Source organism: Salvelinus sp. IW2-2015, linkage group LG24 (assembly GCF_002910315.2).
Source record: "Salvelinus sp. IW2-2015 linkage group LG24, ASM291031v2, whole genome shotgun sequence".
Taxonomy (NCBI): Eukaryota; Metazoa; Chordata; class Actinopteri; order Salmoniformes; family Salmonidae; genus Salvelinus; species Salvelinus sp. IW2-2015.
The window spans coordinates 6973353-6987168 of record NC_036864.1 but is presented as its reverse complement, the minus strand read 5'-3'; the positions used below and the strand labels follow the sequence as shown (position 1 = coordinate 6987168).

Below are 13816 nucleotides of genomic sequence, written 5' to 3'. Positions count from 1 at the left end.
CCCAGCCCATTATTACTCCTCCACCAAACTTTACAGTTGCCACTATGCATTGTGGCAGGTAGCGTTCTCCTGGCATCCGCCAAACCCAGATTTTACCGTCGGACTGCCAGATGGTGAAGCGTGATTCATCACTCCAGAGAACGCGTTTCCAATGCTCCACAGTCCAATGGCAGCTAACTTTACACCACTTCAGCCGACGCTTGGCATTGCGTATGGTGATCTTAGGCTTGTGTGCAGCTGCTCGGCCATGGAAACCCATTTCATGAAGTTCCTGACGAACAGTTCTTGTGCTAATGTTACTTCCAGAAGCAGTCTGGAACTCGGTAGTGAGTGTTGCAACCGAGGACAGACAAATTGTACACGCTACTCAATGGTCCTGTTCTGTGAGCTTGTGTGGCCTACCACTTTGAGGCTGAGCTGTTGTTGCTCCAAGACGTTTCCACTTCACAATAACAGCACTTGCAGTTGACCGGGGCAGAAATGTGACGAACTGACTTGTTGGAAAGGTGTCATTCTAAAACGGTGCCACAGTAAGGCCATTCTACTGCCAATTTTTGTCTATGGAGATTGCATGGCTGTGTGCTTGATTATATACACCTGTCAGCAATGGGTGTGGTTGAAATAGCCGAATCCACTAATTTGAAGGGGTGTCCACATACTATTGTATATATAGTGTAGCTTGTCTGATGGGTGCTGTAGGGTATGGCAGTGGACCCCTGCCAACGTCCCACTCAGGTGTGTGTGTGTGTGTGCATGGGGCTGTTAATGGGTCAGACTGATTTATACTACTGAAGGCAATGGGCCCTATAATTAGCTTAGCGTGAGTCCTGCTCAGAGCTCCTCTCCTGCTCTGATGAGCCAGGCCCGCCCATCCCCAGGGCAAGAGGCTGCACACAGGAACACAGACCCGCCGTCCGCCCAAACACACTCTGATTGATGTACTGGACATGCCCAGCCTACCCCCGAACAGCCCCCCTGAACCCCCTCCCCTCTTCCTCCCCTCTCCCACCCCTGAATGTTTCTGTCTCGTGCACACTGTATTGCAACTACGCTACACAGGCTAACGCTCTTCTATTCACAGCCATCCTTTCCACTTCCCTGTGTCTCAATTTCAACATGCTGAAGCTGAGGAAGAGAGACAGGGTAACACCTATTTTTTGTAAAGGGGAGTTTCCATTGGAGACATTCTGGGGGAGACTGACGGTTGGAGGGACCCGTTCAAGGGAACCAGCTCTCATCTCCGTGGTGACAGATGAAGACTACTCGTCTGTCTTGTTTGTGTGAGCAGCGGCAGCAGGGCCAGTGGTGTGTTGGCTGAGAGCCAGTACAAACCAACAGAGACACCCCTGACTAGCCCACCAAATACCCCCATCATCACACCCCTCCATCTCACTGTCTCTCTGTCTCTCTCTCTCTCTCTTCTCATCCATCTCTAAGATACCTGCCATGCTCACACATGCGCTGGGCAGACTTGACTGACCTGCTCTGCTGACGTCAGGAGCGGAGAGATAGAGAGTGGGGGCACACACGCACAAACGTACCTCATACTCCTCACACACACAGACATGCTGACCAGTCAAATCTCCATGCAGTCCCCTCTCTCTCTCTCTCTCTCTGTCCCTCTCTCTCTCTCTCTCTCTCTCTCCCTCTCTCTCTCTCAGTAAGACACATGTTCTATTGATTAAGAGGGAGTCATGAGAAAAGAGGAGTGGTTGTGCTTTATTAAGCATCATGCCAAGTCCCATCAACCCTCCACACGCATACTGACTGTAGGGGCACGATCGTCTTTCAGCAGGGCCTAGCTAACAGGATCCCCCTTCACTGTGTCATGGGCACCTAATCCAGCTGTCAGCGCTGCCCCGGTCCTGAAATCACACTATCCATACACACACACACATGCCCAGCTCAGCCCATCTGTCCTAGGTGAGTGGTTTATTTGGACTCCTCATCAGCCGAGGTCTGTGTAGCTATAGCACTACACTCTCTCTCTCTCTCCCTCTCACACCCAGCCTCATCACATGTCCAGCACATGCTGGTTTAATCCTAAATGAGTAGAACTTTGAAAAAACCTGTCTTTTTCTGTGCTAGAACTTTCACATTCTTCACTCTTTCCTCTTTCCTCTCGCTCTCTCTATCAGGCTTTTCTCCATCTATTTTTCATTATAGCCCAGGTTCCCGTTGAATCTATCTTGATCAATGTGGGCTCCAGTGCTATGGGACAAAGCCTGTGGCAGTGTCTGCAGAGAAAATAGCAGCAGCAGACGCACAGAGAGAGTCAGGAAAGCTGTGTGTCAAAGCAGGCAGACGAATGAATGTCAAATCTAACAGACGTTCAGGGCTGTTCGAAAGACTTCCATAGTCTCCATGGCAATCAGACTAATCAGACCTGTAAAGTATAAAAGGAAACTGCAAATAAAAAAGTTGGGATTAAAAACATCTCAATAACACAGGTCATATAAATGAGAGATGGGGGTTATAGAAAACATGGAGGACACAGTGTTGGAATGAAGGGGAGGAGCATCAACAGTGACATCATCAGGTATGAAAACAACAGGACTGACTCAGGCAGGGGAAAAATTCCTCAACTGATGAAAGATGAGAAGGATGGAAAAGTTAACATTTAGAGGAAATAGGTGGTTTTGTCCCCCCCCCCCCCCCCCCTCATTTACAGGCCAAAGTCGTCACCTGTTGAAGTAAGATCTGCCTCTGTATGGGAGAAACCTGCAGGCACCAATCCATAACAGTAACAGCATATACGAGCTCAGGATGTCTGAATGACTGACTGACTTAGGTCTCCATGCTGGTAAACAACGTACATTGTACTGGATCCATTTCTGTCTTTGAAATGAAAAGAATATAAAATAGGAAACTGATCCATAAGAAACCAAGATGGAAATGCTGCCTCGAGGCTCCCAGGTTTAAGGAAGTGCAGTTTTAGTTAGATATTAGTGGGGGTTCACCCATTTAGTCTGGTTTAGTGGTTAGTCCAGATTAGTTGAGATATTTCCATTAAAAGGAGAAATATTGCAACCACACTTTAACAGTCAGGTAGAACTTCACAGGGGGTTCGAGGTCTGAAAGAGGGAAAAGAAAGGGTCACAGGTGACAGACTATGTACAGAATGGTGTTATCTAGGAGTTGATTGGCATACGTTGTCTGAGAACCATGCCGTTTGTCCCTTCCCACCAACCCTGTGGAGTGATTTTCGTTCAACAGTCAGTCACGACTGTTGAAGGGATGCATCTTCCTCCACTGAGTCGGGAAAGGGTTAACTATTCACGCTTTTATTCAGTTGTGCATTCATTTCATTTGTTTTATACTAATTGACTGAGTCATCCATTGATGAACCTACAGTGTAGATACAGTATCTGGAGCCTGTCTCTCATCGACGGTGTCCGGGGCTTGTATGAAAGCTCTTTATGCCACGATAAGGCTGTTTGAGTGCTCACTTGAAATGCAAGTCCTGTAGGCCAAACAAGTGCATACTTGAGGAGTAGGGTGTCAGTCTGAAACGGGAAGATGGTGATGGGCATATGGCCATAATGACTTGTTAAGGGCCCTCTGAAAGACATCCCTTGAGTAGTACGCTTCCAGATATGTTGGTACCTCAAGGGTCAGGCCAGGACACGTAACTGGCCAAGGGGACTGCGATGGACATGATGCTATAGGATGGATGGGAAGTTAAAGACCACCAATATTAAAGACTTAGGTGTCTATTCAATCACAACCGCTGTCTGGAAGTAGGCAAGGCAAGCACTGCAGTAGAGTTTATTGAATAAATGAATCCAAATGTACATTCTCACAACATAAGATTGATGATTTGCCTTCACCCGGAGACTTCCAGACGGTGGATTTGATTGAATGAAGCGCGATGTCATCCAAAGAGACTCTGCTGATAGAGACCCTTCAAAGATACGACCTGAGATGTTCTCCATGACAACGCCAAAGATATAATGGGATGGAACGGCTCCTCGTGTACTGTTCACTCCAAGCCACGAGTATCATCATGGGGAGGGGGAAGGAAGGACTGAGGGTGTTTCAAATATTACAGGAACATTTTCGCCTTAATAGTGAACATGAAACCGTGTCAAAATGGTCCAGAGTTCTTCAAGACCATATTCGTTGACCATAAACTTTCCTTTATGTCTAAGACTCTGCAGTACCTGAGGAGGGGTGCCTGACCACCAGTCTAATCTTTGGAGGGACGCGTAGCTGCCTATAGGAGTAACTGTTAGTTACTGTGGGAAATCTAGAGAACATGTATCTTCTGCCGAGACGGGCGATGGGGAGAGGTGGGAGCAGGGTTGGAGAAATTTACCAACAGGCAGGGACCTTGAGGGTGGACATAGAGGGTACCAAGGACTCATACAAATAAAAATGTATTTACGAGAGAGAGAGAGAGAGAGAGAGAGAAGGGAGATACAAGCACAAGCGCCATGGCAACACATAGAAAGAGGAAGAAAAGAGTTACCCATAAGAAGCCGCCGTTTCACCCGCTTGTCCACATCAGCTATTGACGTGGCATTGAACTCAGAGCTCTCAATTGCAGCCTCATCTCTCTCTAAAACACAAGTGACAAGGGGACAAACAGTGAGCAGTAAGGTTAATTAGAAGCCCAATATCCACCGCCCGCTGCCGCCCGAGACGTCAAGTCAGCCCCTCTTGGCGTTTGAGCAAAACCAAAGCCAAGAAGCAAGAAGCCATGAAAAAGCGCCAAAATCCCTGTTAGAGTGTTAATCCCAAAAACAAATCCAAAAGTCCCAGATAGCAAAAAAAAAACGAAATAAGTTTAAATGAGGGTAAGGGTGGGGGTAGGGGACAAAAATAGAAGTTCAAATAAAAATATAATTTAGGGGGGGGTGGGAGTTTGTTGACGTTGATGTTGTAGCCGTTGCTGTTTCTGTCTTCCATATCAAATGGCCACACACACACTCAGCAATGATTCCCTCACATCCGAAAGGGAGGAAGAGGGGGAGGAGGAAGGGAAGGAGGAGTAGAAGAAAGGATGAGCAAACATGTCCAAGACAAGCTGCATGAGTGTGGGTAAGAAGCAGGGGGGTGAGGATGACAACAGAAGAAGGGGAGAGYGTGACGCCAACGGGTAAGAGGCTATGCTAGCCACCAGATCAGACAGACACTACAGAGGGAGGGAGCGATAACAAGGACTACAGAACGACAAAATGAAGGGATGAGAGAGAGAAAAAGAGAAGAAGAAGAGAGAGGAAATCCCGTCCCATCGTGGGCCACAATGGGAGAAGTAAATGGGAGGAGGAACACCCATCAATAAATGGGGTTGGGGACTAGTGGAGGGGGGGAGCGATGGAGAGGGCATGCATAGAGGAGAGGAGAAGTAGTCTGGGGGCAGCGCTGGTTGCCTGTTTGTCTATGGAACACATCACAACTGGCTTTAACAGTCAACCCTGGAAACCATGTTCCCAAGCCGGGCAGGGGGCGGATGGAGGGAGGGGTGGGAAGGGAGAGGGGAAAGGTCGGGGGTTACGGTTAAGATGAACATGCAGATATGCAGCTGAGCAAACGCTGTGTTGCAGATATGCAGCTGAGCAAACGCTGTGTTGCAGATATGCAGCTGAGCAAACGCTGTGTTGCAGATATGCAGCTGAGAAAACGCTGTGTTGCAGATATGCATAAGCAAACGCTGTGTTAGAATGGATGGGCTGGGGTGGTGAGGAGCGCTACTGGGCCTTGGGAAGAGAGGGAGTCTTTCACTGGGACGTCAGAGTCATTAGGCTCTGAATGAGCATCTCTCTGAAGAACTGAATGGGGGGGCGGGCCAGGGCACTGCCACTCAGTACAATGGAACTAGGACTGTCTTTGATGTACAAAGTCCTATGGAGGGGGATTTTGGGTGGCGGGGGTAACTAAAGCCCCCCCTGGTCACCCCTGGCTTGGCCCGTTACTGGTCTTTCTCAGGCGGTTAGTTTGGAAAGGTTTGGTAGACAAAGTGAAGGACTCTCTGAAGCAGTGTTCACAAATGAATGGAGGCTTTCTGGCTCTCAACTAACGGTTAGGCGTGTGTGTGCATGTGTGTGTATATGTATGTGTGCATGTATGTGCGTGTGTGTTTATGCCTGTGTGTGTGTGTGTGTGTATATGGGTGACTGGGCAATTAGGTGCTGGTGTATGGGTGTGAGTGGTTGTGAGTGTGTGCATGCTTGAGTGCGAGGGTGCGTGCACGTGTGTATGAGCGTGTGAAAGTGTGTGTGTGTGTGAGTGGGTGGTTGTGTAAGAAAGGGTGAGGAGGAGGAGGAGGAGGAGGAGGAGAGAGGACTCCAGGACTCTCCTAAGGGGCTAAGGAATCAGCAGTTCTAAGGTCCGTTTAGAGGAGGCCTTCTGAGGGGGGATGTTTAGAGTGGAGCAGAACTTACACAGGAAATAATCACTGAAGGGAGGGAGGAATGAATCCATAGCAGGACACTACAGCTAAGAGGAGAACAGCAACGGTAACCAGTAACGATGCACTGTAAGAAAACAGCAGGACAAGTGTTGGTTGCTATTAATGTAACCGCAATTCAAGGAGGGGGAAAATGAAAGAAAATAAAAATCTGAATTAAAAACAAAAAGGAAATCAAAGGGAAAATGCAGAACAGTAGGATCTCCCATGCAGCCGGACAGACAGAAACACAGACGGGCAGAAGGGTTGCGTAGATTAGTGACAGAGGTATGGTGAGGGCAGACGGACGCACAGACGGACAGACGGACGGGCTGACAGACACGGAGAGCGTGTCAGATTGAGAATGCATGCGGCTGGCTGGGATGAGGGCATGACGGAGGTGTTATTGAGAAACAGGCAGGGTTACTGGTCCGTCTCTACAGGTGGATGAGGGAGGAGGTGCTGATGGGTGGGGGGTGACGTGGGTTTTGGGGGTTGCCACAGTAACAGGATTTTGTTTGCTGGTTGAGGCCGTTGTACTGTTAGGGGGAGGGGGGCATATTGCAGGTTGAAGGAGGGGGGGTTGTTTGGAGTGATGTTTGTTTTTGGTTTGGGTGGGTAGCTCTATGTAACGTTAGATCAGGCTGCAACTGAGATGTTCACTCTAATCCTGTATCATTGTTTTATTAGTTCCCCCCCAGAGTCTTTAATTGAATTCCCTTTTAATAATCTTAATTAAGGATTTAACCCTTTTTGAATTGAATTTGAACATGGATGCTCAGACAAGACAGGCAATCAGTAACTATCACCAGAAAGCAGGAGGAGGTAGGMAGGGAGGAAGAGGAGGAGGAGGAAGAGGAGGAGCACCAGAGACAGCACTACACAAAGGRGGGTCAAAGGTGGGCCCWGTGACAGAGCAGTTGGGACACTCAGACCACAGAGGAGCCTTTCCTCTCGCCAGCGAGGAAAAGACARGGGACAGAGGGAGAAGGAGCACAGGGTTTCTCTCTTTCTTTCATTCTTTCAGAGGTCTTCCTCTTCTTTGGTGGATGTCGTTGGTCCTCGCATGGCTGGAAAGGAGAAGGTTATGGGCACAAAATGAATGCAGTTCTGTGAGAGTTCTGTGAGAACAGAGCATTGATGATACTGTAGAGTAGAGATCTGTTTGTGGGGAGAGAGAGAGAGAGGGCTTCTCCAGTGTTCTAGTACAGCAGGAATGACAACACACAGAAAAAGGGTTTATTTGTGACATGACAGAAGACCTGTGTGTGTGTGTGTGTGTGTGTGTGTGTGTGTGTGTGTGTGTGTGTGTATGTGTGGTGTGTGTGTGTTTGGTGTGTGTGTTGTGTGTGGTGGTGTGTGTGTGTGTGTGTTGTTGTGTGTGTGTGTGTGTGGTGTGTTGGTGTGTGTGTATTTAATTTTCCAGTTAGAACAGGATTGCAGGGATCATCAATAGATTCATGCCAGATCGGAGCCATTTTTTTTCTGAGTGCGATGTCGGGCCGAGACATATTACAAATCATTTTGTAGGCCGAAAATGACCGCAGAAGCCTCAAAAAGGATTAATTATTTGGACTAAAAAATTTTCATTTCAAACTTTGCTTTACGTTTGCTATGGCAATCGGTCTATTATGGTGGGAATACTTGGAAAATTTGCTACTTAAACATAATTCAAATATAGTGTTTCCGGTGTTTAGTCCTTATGTCACAAATTGCAAAAGAAATAATAATAAGAATATAATGATTATTTTTTTTTTGCCAAAACTTTTAGGCGCCAGAATAAAGGCACTACACGGACAAAATTTTGGGCCCGCGGGCTCGCAGATTGAGGGAACCTGAGGTTTTGTTTCAATGTCTTGCCTAATCTCAGATATCTGATTTAGTCACTCCAGAAATTGGTTTAAACTCCTTCCTGGGGGCAATGAGTACTAGATTTGAAACTACTGGTATAAATTGTTACACTAAGAAGAAAGAGTTGTGTATTGCTAATCTAGCCTTTTAAACTTGCCGTGGAATCGGATAAACCTTTGTAGGAGCTATGGAGAAACAAGGAAGTCCTGGTAAATCACCTGTCATCGTTACGGACCAGACAGACAGACAGAGCTCCTTTTTCGGAAACCTCCGGGAACGTTCAGGAACGTCTCTGTGCACCAAATAACACTGGAGCATTTTTTTTTTTAAAGGCAAGAAAGAAAATAGCTGATTTTGGTACGTCCAAGCTGTCCCGCGAGCCAATTGTGGAACTGGGGTCCGTTTGGAGAAGGCAAAGAAGAAAAACTGAAAACTCTTTGCATTACCCTGGAACTCGTGCATTTATCTTTCTGCAATTCCACCAGAAAAAAATCATAGAACATTTTCCTCTCTGTTTAGGCTTCGGAGCCACCATAGCACGGAATACCGGCAATTGACAGGCGGGCGTAAAGTTTAGCCATTTGGCAACAGTTCATGCACGCTGGCGTCTCCTCGGGCCTGGCGATGGGCATGCGTTACACTGATTGGCTTAGTTTCGAGCGTAATGAAGATGAGAATGTGTTTTTTCAGACTTTCGAAGACTCTCATTCATTTCCAGTTTCCACACACAGCCTACCAGCGACCACCAAACCCCTCTATTCCTCCTTTCACTCCCTGACACGTTAACACCTACACTACAGTGGGACTAACTCGTCACAGTACAAGTGGCATGTTTGTCTGGGTAGTGTGTATGTCAGTACAGGGTGTAATTGGTGATTAAAGAGAAAACAGAGAGAGGAGGAAGAAGAGAGAAGAGGAGAGAGAAGAAAGACAGACAGTTTCCTAGAGAGAGCGACCACATAAACGGAAATGAAAAGGACCACTAATGATCATACAACCTCTCCTCTATCACATGGCAAATCAGCTATTTTAAACATGCACTGGAAGCGTGTTTTTTTAGTACACACTTTAGTGGGGAGAATTCTTTATCGCCTCTCCCCTGCACGATCTCCAAAACAGGGTGCAGCAGTCCTTCAGGCCCAGCAGGAAATAATCACCATCTGTCATCGTAAACCCGGGCGACATTTTCGGGTGCAAACAGAGCCAGATCTGTGCAAAAATACTGGTAAACTCATTATAATCTGGCACGGATTAAGAATCGTTAAGAAAAATGTATTACATTGAATCACACTGCCAGATTAATAATGAAGGTTTTACGGTATTTTCCACATATTTGTCTCTTTTGCACGGCGAAAATGTCGCCCTCCATCTTCTAATTCATTACTAACAGTTCAAGTACTTCACATGACTTTGTGAATATTTTCAAGAAAAAATAAACATTTGAATGCACTTTAAGGTTGGTTGATTCTCTAGAAAATGTAAATGTGTTTACTGCTCTCTACGTCTCTCACTCCTGTCTCTCTCTTATCTGTCCTTAATCCTCTTCTTCTGCTCCCTCGTCCATCTCTCTCTCTCTTTCTCTTCTCTCTTCCTATCTATCCTTTCCCTCTTCCTCTTTCTCTTCCCTCTTCTTCCCTTCTCCCTCTCTCTTTCTCCTGTCTCTGTCTCTCTCTCCTTTCTCCTTCTTTCCTCCCTCAGATGTATCAGTGGCTCAATCTCTCCCCCTCTTCTTTTTGTAGTGTATAAATAAGATGAGGCCGGGGTGGGAGAGAGGCTCAGGGTGAAGTTAAACTCAATTCAAACAAAAAGCCCTTCTCACCAGTTTCTCTCACACATCTATAACATCTAGTGCAAAACAGATGAGAAATAATAGACTTTAAGAAATAATATGTATCTCTTATGTGCAATGAGTCCAGTACTCCAGTCTAAAGGTTTGGACACATCATACTCATTCAGGTTTTCTTTATTTTACTATTTTTCATTTGTAGAATAATAGTGAAGACATCAAAACTATGAAATAATAACATATGGAATTCATGTGTAAACCAAAAAAAGTGTTAACAAATCAAAATAGTATTTTAGATCCTTCTAAAGTAGCCAACCCTTTGCCTTGATGACAGCTTTGCAACAGCTCTTGAGCATCTCTCAACCAGCTTCATGAGGAATGCTTTTTCCAAACATCTTGAAGAGTTCCCACAATATGCTGAGGACTTTTTGGCTGACTTTCCTTCACTCTGCGTCCAACTCATCCCAACATCTCAATTGTGGTTGAAGGTCGGTGATTGTGGAGGCCACAGGTCATATGATGCACACACTCCCATCACTCTCTCTTGGTCAAATAGCCCCCATTTTACAACAGTCCTGGAGGTGTGTTTTGGGTCATTGTCCTTGTGAAAAGAAAATGAAGTGCCCCACTTAAGCAGCAACAAGATGGAATGGCGTATGCTGCAGAATGGCTGTGGTATACCATGTGGTTAAGTGTGCCTTGAATTCTAATATAAATCACTGACAGTGTCACACAGCAGCACCCCACACCATCACAACTCCTCCTATGATTCAACGTGGGAACTCACAACATGCCGAATATCCGTTCACCTACCTGCGTCTCACAAAAAGACACGGCGGTTGGAACCAAAATCTCACATTGGACTCCATCAGAGCAAAGGACAATTTCCAACCGTCCGATGTCCTTGCTCTGTGTTTCTTGCCCAGCAGTCTCTTTTTTATTGGTGTCCCAGAGTGTCTGAATTGAACATGATAGGCCTGATTCAGATCAGCGTCTCCTCTGAACAGTTGATGTTGAGATGTGTCTGTTACATGAACTCTAGTGAAGCATTTATTTGGTGCGAAATTTCTGAAGGCTGGTAACTCTAATGGAACTTATCTCTGTACCTAGATGAGGTAGACTCATGGCGTCTTCTAGTCCGTGGTGCGTCGCTACATGAGCCAGTTTCAATCGGCTGATGTTGCGTCATGAGAAACTTTCAGTTCTTTGACATTGAGAACTAGAATGTGTTCCTTGTCTGAGCGCGCTTTGTGACATGATACGTATCTCGTGATCTGTGTGCAACTGGGAGAGGTCTATTGTTCATTGCAGATGCTCGGGTTTCTTTCTGTGGGCTAAAGCCGTTATACTTAATGGTTTGCGTGACCTTGTGTTAGCTGGAGCTGCGTTCTCTATTAGCTGTTATAATAGGTGCTTAACCTAGCTTCTCTGTATGAACCCCTACCTTGTCACACCCAAGCTGAGCTGGCTTAAACCCATTCAAAGAACAAAGACATTCCACAAATATATTGTAACAAGGCACACCTGTTTAATTGAATGCTTCCAGGTGACTACCTCATGAAGCTGGTTAGGAGAAATGCCAAGACGTGTGCAGCTGTCATCAAAGGCAAGGTGGCTACTTGAAGAATCAAATGATAAAATATTGGTTTATACTGATCACAAATACGTGTTATTTTCATAGTGTTTGATGTCTCACTATTATTATACAATGTAAGAAATAGTACAAATAAAAAAACCCGAAGATGGTAGGCTGTGTCCAAATTTTTGACTGGTACTGTGTTATGATTTTGAGAGTATTGAGGAAGTTGATTTGCTTGAACAAGAGTGTATGATGTGTGTGTCAATTTAGAGTCTACACTGTTTTGTAGTACAAATTGAGGAGATGTGGTGCCTCTCTCACCTCTTCTCCACTCCCTCTCTCTCTTCTTTCGTGTGTGTGTGGCGTGTGTTACATAGTGAGTGTGTGCTTGTATGTTATGTGTGTGTGTTTGTGGCAAGAGAACTGATTCAAAGAGATGAAGTACAGTCTGTTGTCACTCCCTACCGATGCAGGTCTTGCTGTTGAGTGCAGGGCGTACACTTCTGGGTGACAAGCCACAACCGCCCCCGACATCCGTATCGTCAACAATGTGCCTGCAGCCTCCGATTCCCCATAAGTTACACAGTCACTGGCACATACAAGGATTGTTTAAGGCGAGCGGTATAGGCCTACACCCCGATCTCTAACCCCACATCACACTACACACAACCCCTCGACTATACACTCAAATACCTTACAACCGAAAGAGAACATTGTTTTTAAGTGCTGGGCAGACTATTAATCCTACGTGAGCTCTTCTGCATGATCTTCAGACACAGGTCCCCCCAACAATAACGTGAGAAGGCACCCAGAGTACAATTCCAATGTGGGTAAATAATAAAGTGAGCATAAATGTGAGCCCGTGACGGAGCCGGCCTCTCGTGTCCTCTGTCTCTATAACCTTCTCTGTCATGATCAGTGATGAACTGGGTGGTCACCAGACACATGGGTTGGACCAGGACACAGAGAGAAGAGAATGGAAAGACGCGAGAGAGAAGAGTAGGGAGGAGAGAGAAGGGAAGAGCGAGAGAAGAGGAAAGAGAAAGAGGGAGAGAAGAGAGAGTGGAAGAAGAAGCAAAAAACATTGAGAGAGTACGAGAGAGAGAGATTGGCAAATAACTAACATAGGAAGTGATGTTATTGGGCGAGAATAAAAAAATTTTTGAAACATACGATTGAGACCTGTTAATCATCCCCTGCTCTGACTTTTACAAGCTTGTTCCTGGGAAGAAAAGAGGGGAGAGAGGGGGTGGGTTGGAGAGGAGAAGAGAGAGACACCAGCAGAGACGGAGAAAGAGACCAGAGACAGAAGAGAGACAGAGAGAGAGACCACAAGAGAGAGAGAGAACCAGAGAGAGAGACGAGAGAGATGAGAGAAGAAGATAGGAGAGAAGCGAAGAAGCAGAGGAGAGAGAGAGAAAAGAAAGAGAAATAGAGGAGCCAGAGACAACAAGAGAGAGCTGAAGCGTCATAAGCCAGTTCTCTTGCTCTCCTCGTGCTCTCGCGTCTTCAGCCCAAACCCAGCTTTTGATCACAAGGTTCACTACAAGCACTGCATGAAAGTAGAGTGTGTGTGTGTATGTTGAGTGCTATGCTTGTCCGTTGTGTGCGTGTGTGTCTGTGTGTGGTCAGATGGTGTTATGTGTGTGGTGTCTGTGTGTGTTGTGTGTGTGTGTGTGTAGTGTGTATGTGTGTGTGTGGAGTCAGCTGTGTATGTGTGTCATGTGTATGTGTGTGGTGTCAGTGTGTGTGTCAGTGTGTGTGTGTGTGTCAGCGTGTGTATGTCACTGTGTGTGTGTGTGTGTGTGTGTGTTCAGTGTGTGTGTGCTGTGTGTCAGTGTGTGTGTGTGGTGTGTGTTGTGTGTCTGGTGTGTGTGTGTGTGTGTTCGTGTGTGTGAGTTGTGTGTGTCAGTGTGTGTTGTGTTGTGTGGTGTGGGTGTGTCTGTGTGTGTGGTGTGTGTGTGTGTGTGTGGTGTGTTGTGTGTGGTGTGTGGTGTGAGTCAGTGTGTGAGTCAGTGTTAATATGTGTGTCAGTGGTGTGTGTGTGTTCAGTGTGTGTGGTGTGATGAGTCAGTGTTATGTTGTCATGTGTGTGTGGTGTCAGTGTGTGTGTGTGTCAGCGTGGTGGTGTGTCAGGAGTGTGTGTGTGTTGTTTTACACCTATACACCTAAAAGTACATGGCTCTGCCGCTAAAAACAAGGCCGACAA

The 13816-nt window shown here is 46.3% G+C and overlaps 1 pseudogene; it reads right to left on the bottom strand.

Annotated features, from left to right (window-relative positions):
- LOC111951349 (signal peptide, CUB and EGF-like domain-containing protein 1) overlaps nt 1–13816 on the bottom strand; it is a 327661-nt pseudogene that overhangs the window by 268909 nt on the left and 44936 nt on the right.